Source organism: Bubalus kerabau, chromosome 8 (assembly GCF_029407905.1).
Source record: "Bubalus kerabau isolate K-KA32 ecotype Philippines breed swamp buffalo chromosome 8, PCC_UOA_SB_1v2, whole genome shotgun sequence".
Taxonomy (NCBI): Eukaryota; Metazoa; Chordata; class Mammalia; order Artiodactyla; family Bovidae; genus Bubalus; species Bubalus kerabau.
The window spans coordinates 56939904-56952442 of NC_073631.1; the positions used below are offsets into that span (position 1 = coordinate 56939904).

The 12539-nt window shown below is 38.9% G+C and overlaps 1 protein-coding gene across 1 annotated transcript in view; it reads right to left on the reverse strand.

The window, feature by feature from the left end:
• MDFIC (MyoD family inhibitor domain containing) overlaps window positions 1-12539 on the reverse strand; it is a 323251-nt gene that overhangs the window by 251685 nt on the left and 59027 nt on the right. The window lies entirely within an intron of this gene.

The following is a 12539-nucleotide window of genomic DNA, read 5'->3' on the forward strand; positions in this document are numbered from 1 at the left end:
CTTCACATTCCAGGATGTCTGGCTCTAGGTCAGTGATCATACCATCGTGATTATCTGGGTCGTGAAGATCTTTTTTGTACAGTTCTTCTCTGTATTCTTGCCATCTCTTCTTAATATCTTCTGCTTCTGTTAGGTCCATACCATTTCTGTCCTTTATCGACCCCATCTTTGCATGAAATGTTCCCTTGGTATCTTTAATTATCTTGAAGAGATCTCTAGTCTTTCCTATTCTGTTGTTTTCCTCTACATCTTTGCATTGATCGCTGAAGAAGGCTTTCTTATCTCTTCTTGCTATTCTTTGGAACTCTGCATTCAGATGCTTATATCTTTCTTTTTCTCCTTTGCTTTTTGCTTCTCTTCTTTTCACAGCTATTTGCAAGGCCTCCCCAGAGAGCCATTTTGCTCTTTTGCATTTCTTTTCCATGGGGATGGTCTTGATTCCTGTCTCCTGTACAATGTCACGAACCTCTGTCCATAGTTCATCAGGCACTCTATCTATCAGATCTAGGCCCTTAAATCTATTTCTCACTTCCACTGTATAATCATAAGGGATTTGATTTAGGTCATACCTGAATGGTCTAGTGGTTTTCCCTACTGTCTTCAATTTAAGTCTGAATTTGGCAATAAGGAGTTCATGATCTGAGCCACAGTCAGCTCCTGGTCTTGTTTTTGCTGACTGTATAGAGCTTCTCCATCTTTGGCTGCAAAGAATATAATCAATCTGATTTCGGTGTTGACCATCTGGTGATGTCCACGTATAGAGTCTTCTCTTGTGTTGTTGGAAGAGGGTGTTTGTTATGACCAGTGCATTTTCTTGGCAAAACTCTATTAGTCTTTGCCCTGCTTCATTCTGTATTCCAAGGCCAAATTTGCCTGTTACTCCAGGTGTTTCTTGACTTCCTACTTTTGCATTCCAGTCCCCTATAATGAAAAGGACATCTTTTTTGGGTGTTAGTTCTAAAAGGTCCTGTAGGTCTTCATAGAACCGTTCAACTTCAGCTTCTTCAGCATTACTGGTTGGGGCATAGACTTGGATTACTGTGATATTGAATGGTTTGCCTTGGAAACAAACAGAGATCATTCTGTCGTTTTGAAATTGCATCCAAGTACTGCATTTCGGACTCTTTTGTTGACCATGATGGCTACTCCATTTCTTCTGAGGGATTCCTGCCCACAGTAGTAGATATAATGGTCATCTGAGTGAAATCCACCCATTCCAGTCCATTTCAGTTCGCTGATTCCTAGAATGTCGACATTCACTCTTGCCATCTCTTGGTTGACCACTTCCAGTTTGCATTGATTCATGGACCTGACATCCCAGGTTCCTATGCAATATTGCTCTTTACAGCATCAGACCTTGCTTCTATCACCAGTCACATCCACAGCTGGGTATTCTTTTTGCTTTGACTCCATCCCTTCATTCTTTCTGGAGTTATTTCTCCACTGATCTCCAGTAGCATACTGGGCACCTACTGACCTGGGGAGTTCCTCTATCAGTATCCGATCATTTTGCCTTTTCATACTGTTCATGGTCTTTGGGATTGAGCCGCCTCATCTCCTCCCTCCATTATCTGCAATAAACGCTGTCCTTTCCCCTCACACAACCTGGAAGCAGTAAATCGACTTTGCTGCAGGACCGGCGAGTGGATCCGAGTTCGATTTGTTTGGTGAGGCCCCAGATATTCAGTCAAACACTGATTGCCCCAAGTCCGAGGCCCGGGGGAACCGGCCAGGAAGAGCTACCCCACGCCCCAACGCCTGAGGCCAGGGTCGGTGGCCGGGAGGACCAACCCCACGTCCAGGAGGGCCTAGAGGAGCTATCCCACGTTGAAGGTCAGGAAGGGCGGTGGTAAGGAGATTCCCCTTGTCCAAGGTAAGGAGCAGTGGCTGCGCTTTGCTGGAGCAGCTGTGAAGAGATACCCCATGCCCAAGGTAAGAGAAACCCAAGTAAGACGGTTGGTGTTGCAAGAGGGCATCAGAGGGCAGACAGACTGAAACCATACTCATAGAAAACTAGTCAATCTAATCACACTAGGACTACAGCCTTGTCTAACTCAATGAAACTAAGCCATGCCCGTGGGGCAAGCCAAGATGGGCGGGTCATGGTGGAGAGATCTGACAGAATGTGGTCCACTGGAGAAGGGAATGGCAAACCACTTCAGTATTCTTGCCTTGAGAACCCTATGAACAGTATGAAAAGATACACATGCAAAGTACCAATCCTCAGTTTGTTTCCATGACATAAATGGCACAGCATCAGGAGTGCAAAGCTGGCCAAGGGAGGAGAAGAAAACGAGCTTTAGGTAAGCTACAATGTCTCCTTCCATCTCTAGCAGGGCCTGTCAATAGCTTCTAGAGGATCCTGAAGTTTCCCTGCCCAGTGACCAAATATAGACCTATTGATACTAGATGAAGACTCAAAGAGTTTGGGCCTGAAATAAGAGGGTATTCCAGTGGTCATGTATGGATGGTGAGAGTTGGACTGTGAAGAAAGCTGAGCGCCGAAAAATTGATGCTTTTGAACTGTGGTGTTGGAGAAGACTCTTGAGATTCCCTTGGACTGCAAGGAGATCCAACCAGTCCATTCTGAAGGAGATCAGTCCTGGGTGTTCTTTGGAAGGAATGATGCTAAAGCTGAAACTCCAGTACTTTGGCCACCTCATAGGAAGAGTTGACTCACTGGAAAAAACTCTGATGCTGGGAGGAATTGGGGGCAGGAGGAGAAGGGGACGACAGAGGATGAGATGGCTGGATGGCATCACCGACTCGATGGATGTGAGTTTGAGTGAACTCCGGGAGTTGGTGATGGACAGGGAGGCCTGGCGTGCTGTGATTCATGGGGTCGCAAAGAATTGGACACGACTGAGTGACTGAACTGAACTGAACTGAACAGATGGTTGCGGTTCCAAGATCAAGACAAAGGTTTAAGAAAAGTCCCACTTGAGCAGAAAAGACCACATAAGGTCCAGAGGATAGAGAATGGAAGCCAAACCCCAGCATGGCTCTGCATTCATTCTTTTATTCAGCAAATATGGATTCAGGGTCTGCTCTGTAAAAGCCACTGATTCAGGTGCTGGGCAGAAAGTTGAGGAAAAAAAAAAATCTAAAAATCTGTTCTCTTTCTCGAAATTACACTCTGGTTGGGAAAGAAAAAAATAATAAGCAAAATATATAATGTATGAGATACTGATAAGAACTATGGGGAAAAATTAAAGAAAAGCAGGATGGGGGAAGGTAATGGGGAAATATGTGATTTTAAATAAGATAATCAGAAACAAGCTGGACAATGGAACAGAAATCTTAGAGACTTAACTTTTTTTTTTCAATTTTCTTGCCACCTGTGGTGCAGGCAAGGTAGAAAGCTGAGGGCTCCAAACAGGGATCAAAACAGGAGAAATAAACTGCCTTACATCTGGTACATGTGTGTATAATGTGACTAATGGCTTCCTAAATTCATATGTATTTATATGGAAAAGATTGATAGTATGTGTTACAAACTATTAACTGTGCTCCTCTCTGGGGATTACTGTGAACTTATTTTCTTTGTACTCTTCTCCATTTTCCTGATTTTCTACAATCAATATAACCTACTTTAAACACGAGGATGGAAAAGCCCTCACAAACATTGTTTATGAAGAAAAGAAATAAAAATAAACCAGCTTCTTTTGCCATCTAACAGTATTGGTATGGACTTCCCGGTGAATCAGTGGTAAAGAATCCACCTGCCAATGCAGGAGACACAGGTTTGATCCCTGGGTCAAGAAGATCCCCTGGAGAAGGAAATGGAAACCCATTCCAGTATTCTTGCCTGGGAAATCCCACCGACCGAGGACCCTGTCAGACTACAGTCCATGGGGGTGCAAAAGAGTTGGACATGACTTAGTGACTAAACAACAACAACATTGGTATAACTGAGATATTTAACCACAGTGTGAATTTCTGAGTTCCGTGTCTCTTTCTGTGTTCTCTCAGTAACAGCCACTCTAGCTCTCCCTTCTTTAGACATTTAACCAGCTTTGTTTTGTTCAGTCCACATGTCTAAATTTGTCAAACCTGAATCTTCCCAATGCAAGTCTTCTCATATTCAGCATCTAGCGTCTTACTATGCTGACAGCATCTTTTGGGAAATGCTGACAGGTCTGGGTTGTGATGCTCACTCACCGCCCCACACGCCATACAGCATGTTGTGACACCTATCCCAGCCTGCTCCACCACCTCTTGTTGTGCTTTCTTTTGGAAACTCCTTGTGTGGATAAAATCCCTAAAGACATTCCGATAAACTGCCATCTGGAATGTTGAACACTGTCAGCATGCTGCTTTATACCGATTTATCTGCAAGTAGTATCATTGTTACCAAACAAACAGAGCCTCCTGAGAGCCAGCCCGGGGAGTTCTTTTAACTCTTTGAGAGAGAAGAGGTACACAAACCGAAATAACCAGAAAGGCCATTCCTTTGAAGTGATACCACTTGATGTTAATAGAACGTCTTGATCTCCATTAAACCTCTGAGAACAATACAAATATTCAGATGAATGTATGAGCTTGGACTGACATCCTATTAACCTGTTGATCTTTACATCAACTTGCATTAGTACACAGGATTTTCAAAGGCTCATTTCATTAACCATGTTGAAAATACAGTAGATGTACACAGCTACAGAGTGTAGCTCATATTATAAGAACTTTATAATATTATAAGATATTGATGATCTATACTTTCAAAGACAACAATGAATATTTTGCAAAAATGTTTGTCTTTTTAACTATCTTTTAAGGAGAACTATATTGTACAACCAAGAATGACATCTTTTGAAAAACTGAGAAATATTTCTTACAAATACAATGTTGAGCGGACTAGAGGACAGAGGGGTTAGAATCTTTAAGTGTTTCACTGCCATCTTCCCTTTCAGGGCTTTACATCAAGGGAGCTCAGACACAGGGAATATTAGCCAAATGGGAAACAAATTACCACTTTAATAAATAAGGACAGAGTGCGAGGCTCTTAAAGTCTATAGCCTAGAATTCAATTAGGAAACTAATTGAAGTTTCCTAAGCTTGTTTCTCTGTTCCTAAGCTACATTTGCCAGAAAACCTCAGCAGATTTTTGGTCCACTTACCACCTGATAGAACAGGTAGGCAGAAAAAAAAAAAAAAAGGGTGAAGTGTTAGGTGTATAGCAAATTTGAATAACACAATTAAACTAAGTGGTACACTGATGGGATAAATTAACATTTTGGAGTTCACATATATACACACACACTATATATATATAAAATAGACAATTAATAAGGACCTACTGTATAGCACAGGGGACTCTAATATTCTGTAATAACCTATATGGAAAACGAATCTGACAAAGAACAGCTATATGCATAGTGAATCACTTTGCTGAAACTATACCTGAAACTAACACAATGTTGTAAATCAACTATAAAATAAAAATTAAATAAAATAATGTCATTTAAAATAGTAACAAAAAAACCACCAAATTTCCAGGAATAAACCTTAGCAACTGTCAAGACATCTACAAAAAAAACCACAGAACATTACTGAACAAAATTAAAGGAGATGTAATTAATGGAAATGTATGAATTTTCATGTTAGAAGCCTTGCACTGCAGGCAGATTCTTTACCATCTAAGCCACCAGGGAAGCCTGTTAGAAGCCTTACTAGTGTAACGATTTTATTTTTTCCCATGGTAATATATAGATTCAACTTAGTCTAATAGAAAAAGTCCTAGCAACATTTTTTTGTGTGTCAAAGAAGTAATTTTTTAAGAAAAACTTTTTATTTTGTACTGGGGTATACCTGAATTACAAACAATGTTGTGATAGTTACAAGTGAAGTGAAGGAACTGAGCCATAAATATACACTGAATCCAGTCTCCCTGAAACTCCCCTCCTTTCCAGGCTGTCAATAACATTGAACAGAGTTCTATGTGCTGTGCAGTAGGTCCTTGTTGGTTATCCATTTTAAATACAGCAGTGCGTACATTAACATCCCAAACTCCCTAACTATTCCCCCAGACAACCATAAGTTCTCTAAGTCTATGAGTGTTTGTTTTGTAAGGTCTCAATGAGGTGATTTTTAAAGTTATATGGAAATAAGTGGGATGAGGACAACCAACAATTATGAACAACAGCAAATAAATAAAGTTTGAGACTTCATAATACCAAACATTATTTTTGGGGGGCTCCAAAATCACTGCAGATGGTGATTGCAGCCATGAAATTAAAAGATGCTTACTCCTTGGAAGAAAAGTTATGAGCAACCTAGATAGCATATTGAAAAGAAGAGACATTACTTTGCCAACAAAGGTCTGTCTAGTCAAGGCTATGGTTTTTCCTGTGGTCATGTATGGATGTGAGAGTTGGACTGTGAAGAAAGCTGAGCGCCGAAAAATTTATGCTTTTGAACTGTGGTGTTGGAGAAGACTCTTGAGAGTCCCTTGGACTGCAAGAAGATCTAACCAGTCCATTCTACAGGAGATCAGCCCTGGGTGTTCTTTGGAAGGAATGATGCTAAAGCTGAAACTCCAGTAATTTGGCCACCTCATGCGAAGAGTTGACTCATTGGAAAAGACTCTGATGCTGGGAGGGATTAGGGGCAGGAGGAGAAGGGGACGACAGAGGATGAGATGGCTGGATGACATCACTGACTCAATGGACGTGAGTCTGAGTGAACTCCGGGAGTTGGTGATGACAGGGAGGCCTGGTTTGCTGCAATTCATGGGGTCACAAAGAGTCAGACACGACTGAGCGACTGAACTGAACTGAACTGAAGACTTATGTTGCTGCAATAGTGAATGCGGTATGAAAAAGTGAGAAGCTTAGACAAACTTACCATGGAACAGAATATAGATTCCAATAGCCTATCTGTCCAAATTTAGTCACTGATTCATATACTGCAGTGCAGTGAGAGAAAGAATGGTCTTTTTAACAAGTGGTACTGGATCATTGGATGTGTATCTGTGTGTGTTAGTCACTCAGTCGTGTCCAACTCTTTGCAATCCCATGGAGTGTAGCCCGTCAGGCTCCTCTGTCCATTTAATTCTCCAGGCAAGAATATTGGAGTGGGTTGCCATTTCCTTCTCCAGGGTATCTTCCCAACTCAGGGATTGAAACTGGGTCTCCTGTGTTGCAGGTGGATGCTAGGGTCATTGGATATCCATATGGAAAATAATCAAACTTGGATTCTTCCCTAGCTTATCATGGTCAAAAATAAATTACAGATTTTTAAGCTCTAAATGTAAAAGGTAAGACAATGCAATTTCTAAAAGACAACATAAGAGTTTATCTTTCTGAACTTTGAGAGGCAGAGATTTCTGACACAGTACAGACAAAAATCACTAACCATAAAGCAAAAGACTGATGTTACACAGTATTAAAATTCACATTTTCTATTTATCAAAAGAAAAACAAATGCAAGCCATAAAGTGAAAGAAGTTATATATGGTATCAATGTTCAAAAGACAATACAGATTTCAATTAGCAATAATTGTGCCTCAGATAAACCAAACTAGCTATGATACTGCCACTGTGCAAAACTTGGAAAACAATATAAAGAACAAATGGAACTCTCCCACATTGCTGGTGGGGGAGTAAATTGGTATAGCCCTTTTGCAATATTTAGTAACAACTATTTTAACCTGAAGATTCAATTTCATCCGAAATACCCAACAGAAATGTGTATTTGTGTACAAATGTGTGCACAATTATGCTCAGAGTAATACTATTTGTAGTAGCCAAAAATGGAAATAATCTAATCAGACACTAATATTAGAATGGATAAACTGTGGTATATTTAAGCAACAAATAATGTACAGAAATGGAAATAACTATAGCTAGTTTCAAAATAAGAATACTGCCTTTAAAACTCAATGGCTTTCTAGATTATATTAAGTATGATGTATATGTCAGCAACAAAAAGATCTTGGAAATGTTTGTATGTTTAATAGTAACTTAGTGTTCATATATTTTCAGTCGTGTCTTCTGTACTTGAGAGTTTACTTCCTATCATAAAAAAATTGTCTAATTCTTATGTCTTCAGGCACTTGGATTACTGGAATCAGAGCTGCTGTTGAATGAACAGTCACAAAACTTTGAAGCACAGTCAGTTTTACTCCATCTTGGTAGTATTCAACTTTAATTTTAAATAATTTTATTTTTCTATGTGATTTTTTTAAGGTATATTTTCTTTTACTTTGAGATGAAAAAAAAAGTCACTTACAATATACAACTTTTTTTTTACTTCTATAGGTATTTAATGTCTCTTTCACATGGCAACTATATCAACATGTGTCTCACCATGAAGTCAAGAAGAGAAAATCCATGACCTTACAAAAATCATTTTAAAAAGACCATGTTAAGGCAAAACTGAGCAGGATGATTCTCGTGTGCAACTCCCTTAAGTTTACAATAGGTGTACACTCACAAGACTTCGTTGCCTGAAGCAGAGAGCTTATGCCCAGCTCAATATCCTGCAGGAATAAAGGCAGTAAAGGAATTCTATTGCGGAAATCCTTTCCCAGAAACACCAGTACCACCGCCATCCTACTCCATCCTCAAGCCAACTTGGTCTTGTACTTCATTGACACAAACTGTTTGGTATTCCTAGGCCTCGGTGAACCAAAAGAAAAAGGCAGGCACGAGGGGCTAGCGATCCTTCAAACCTCCCCTAAAGAGCATGGCCACAAGGAGTATGGACACGGGAACAAATGAGAGTCCTCTTAGGAAAGAAGCGTGTCATGACTGCACATCAACCTGACTGGTTTCACTCCCAATTCGTTTGTAGGTATGTCAGTGTCTGGGGCACACCACTCTTTGGCCTACTTTGGTACGCCTACACCCTCCCCACCCAGCCTGTCGCCTCTCCCTGGCAGGTAGGGCCTTGCCACTATACACCACTAGAATCAGCATTTACATCTAGTTGCTGAATTGAATGGCAAGTGACAGTTTTTCATCACACTTCTTAGAAATGATAACTGACTCTTTCATGAGTTAATCTACACAAGCACATAAAGGGACAACGATAGCCTTAATAACAAGCACCACTCCTGAGCAACTCCCACCCCCCCCGCAGTCTGCCCCATTCTTCTGATCTGTGCTTCAACTATGAACCTGGGCTCTGGAAAAGGATACACATGGCTTCTCTTATCACATCAATTCTGTGATAGTGAACAGGCTTTTAGTTTCATTTAAGGAATCAAAGCATGCCATGAATTTTTTCCTTTTTTTTATAACACTCAGATCAACTCAATTAATTGTTCTAGTTACAGCACGCCTAATTTTTATCCAGCTGATTAACTAGAGAATAATCCAAATACATTCCAAATTATAAATCTTTCATGATTTGGGAGATTTTATACAAATGCACATTTAAGAGTGCTAATTTTAAGCAAATATCAAAGATGATTAAACATTCTCAAATAGGAGGGACAAACCAATGGATTATTTTATAGGTTTAATCACCAATCATAAACTTCTCTAAACAGAAATATTTTGATCTTTTTTTAAAAAATTCTTTGGGAAATTTCCAAGAAGGACTATGGAAGTGAGTCAAGAATGTGTGCATAAGACATTTGTATTCTTTACTGTGTAAACACTAATTTATTTATTGAAATAATATGCTATTAAATATTTATTAAATAAATTAGCATTTTGCTGAGCTTCCCTCCAAAATCATTAATATGGCTCATGGCTATTGATATAACCAGGGCTCTGGTTGTTTCCCATGTCTGTCTTCCAACTGTTTGCTAAGTATTTATTCACCAAACACCATCTCTCAGAGTCAGCTATTCTTTGGAAAGCTCATGAAGTAGAAGGTTTTTGGAAATCATTGAACTTTCATTGAACCATAGGACTCTTGTTATCCAATTCTCTCATATTACAGATGAGCCTGAAAAGAGGTTTAGTGATTTGCCCAAGACCTTGAACTCACACTGTCTTTTATGTGAGTAGAAAGAGGAATTGGTTTTAAATGTGGAGGACAGAATCACTCATTAGAATTTAACTTTTTGGGGAAGGATTTGGGAATCTAAGGGCAGGTTTCAATAAAGTTGATTAGAGAAAAGAACACCCATATCCTTTATATTCTGTTTAAATATGCATGGCTCTTTAGAAAATGTCATCAAGTTGAAGAAAAGGGGTAAGATGGAATGAATCCCCCACACAGATCCAGTATAAAAATGAAATGAGAGAGATTTGTAAAGCTTATGGCTGCACGGGTATTGTCCATTCATACTACAATCCTCAGAACCACTTACAAGGCAAGCCAAGTGCAAACAATAAATAAGCAAGAAGACAGGTAAACAGAAACAGCAGAAATGACAAAAGTACATACCACTGAGAACACATTAAACCCATCCTCCCCACTGGAAAATGAGCAGAACACATTCAACAGCTGAGAATATGCAGCCGCACGATGCTCTCCCAGGTAATGTGCAAATGAGAGGCAGCATCTGGGGATGACATTTTCTGAAAATCTCCATTGGTCTCTCTCTGTCTCAGATTTAAAGTATAAAGCATATGTTTTCCTCTCTCATTTCTCTACTTCAGTTAATACTGGATAACATAATTCTTTCTCTAGTGATCTCACAAAATACATAAATAAGAGCATTTCCCCTAGGTATTTTAATATTATTTATCATATTTATGCTGAAAAGAATCATGTCTTTCTCTGGCCCCACTAGCCAATGTACCTCAAAACTTTGGAACTTCATGACAGAAACTGTCTGTAAGACACATTTGTATTCTGGAGCACAATAAGCAAATTAAACAATTGAGAAGAGAGGTATTCCACATAGAAAATTTTTCACATTTTCCAGAAAAACTAGGGGTACTGATTTCTAAAAATGTAACCAAATACACTGAAGGCACAAGTAACAATTACCAGCTTGACATTACTGTGTCATAAACTGATGCCCAAATCATTTGAGAGAAGTCAAATACTTTTCTAAGATTTAATTAGAGTTTATTTTCAAGGTAAATATAAGCTATTCTGTCCATTTTTATATTTCATATTAAGTGCTGAACTGTCAACTAAGAGCATTCTTATTTTGTCATATTGGATTTCATGACAGAAGATATGCAATAGGCATTCTGATAACAGAAAATGGTTTTTCTTATTTAAAACACTACAAAAATAGATTTTAACTATTAGGGAAAAATACTTTTCCCACTAATTTTCTCTTCTTATCTTGGGTGTCTGCATAGATGATTTTTATATAGTTCATATGAGGAACATGTACTCTTTTTCATTACCTGCTTTTTCATTTAGCATAATTTCATAAATTTCCCCCATATATTTATAACCACTAGATGAATCAATTCTAACAAAAAATTGAGTATCAGATGTTTCAGCCGGGTTGTCTTCATACCCTCATAATTACTGTCTTAATAGCTACAGAATACTCTAATACTTTTTTATACCATAATTTAATTAGCCACTTGGTGATTAGCAAGCATTTACACTGATTCTCATTTTCTGTGATAAGTAACCCTGTGGTAAATATAAGCATAATAGTCCTTTTCACTTTCGGATTATTTCCTTAGAATATATTTCCAAAAATTGGATATTACTGGATTAAGGAACATTTTGTCTCTAAAAAGTGCTTTCCATTTCAAATTGTCAGTAGGAATGTGTGAGCTTGCTAGTTTTCCCACATCTCCAGCAACACTGGGTATTGTCATTTTAAATTTTTGCTAACGTATTTAAAATGATACCTCATTGTTTCTATTAGTAATTAATGAGTATTTTTTTATATTTTAGATAAATAATAGTCCAGGATATTTTAATAGAGGGTTTTTGAACTTATTATTAGGTTTGTTAAAAATTAATTGTGGTTCGGATCATGAATTTTAAATCATTATAACTAGGCACAAAAACATCTTTATTCATCAAAATAGGAACTGTTACAATCAACACATTGTTGTCAATAAGAAATAAGTTTGTTTATCTTTACAGCATAAAAATCCCTGCTTTGGGATTCCACTAACTCTTAGAAAGCATTTTCCACCTCCTGCTGGTTGTGGGAAGCATTTTCCCTGCAAAAAGCTATCCAGATGCTTCATGAAGTGACAGTCAGTTGGTGAGAGGTCAGGTGAACGTGGCAGAAGAGGTAAAACTTTGTGGCCCAATTCATTCAATTTTGAAGCACTGGCTCTGTGACCTGAGGTCAGGTGTTGTTCCGGAGAAGAATTAGGCCCATTCTGATGACTAATTGATGCTTTTGAACTGTAGTGTTGGAGAAGACTCATGAGAGCCCCTTGGACTGCAAGGAGATCCAACCAGTCCATCCTAAAGGAGATCAGTCCTGAATATTCATTGGAAGGACTGTGCTGAAGCTGAAACTCCAATACTTTGGCCACCTGATGCAAAGAACTGACTCATTTGAAAAGACCCTGATGCTGGGAAAGATTGAAGGCAGGAGGAGAAGGGGATGACAGAGAATGAGATGGTTAGATGGCATCACCAACTCAATGGACATGGGCTTGAGTAAACACCAGGAGTTGGCGATGGACAGGGAAGCCTGGCATGCT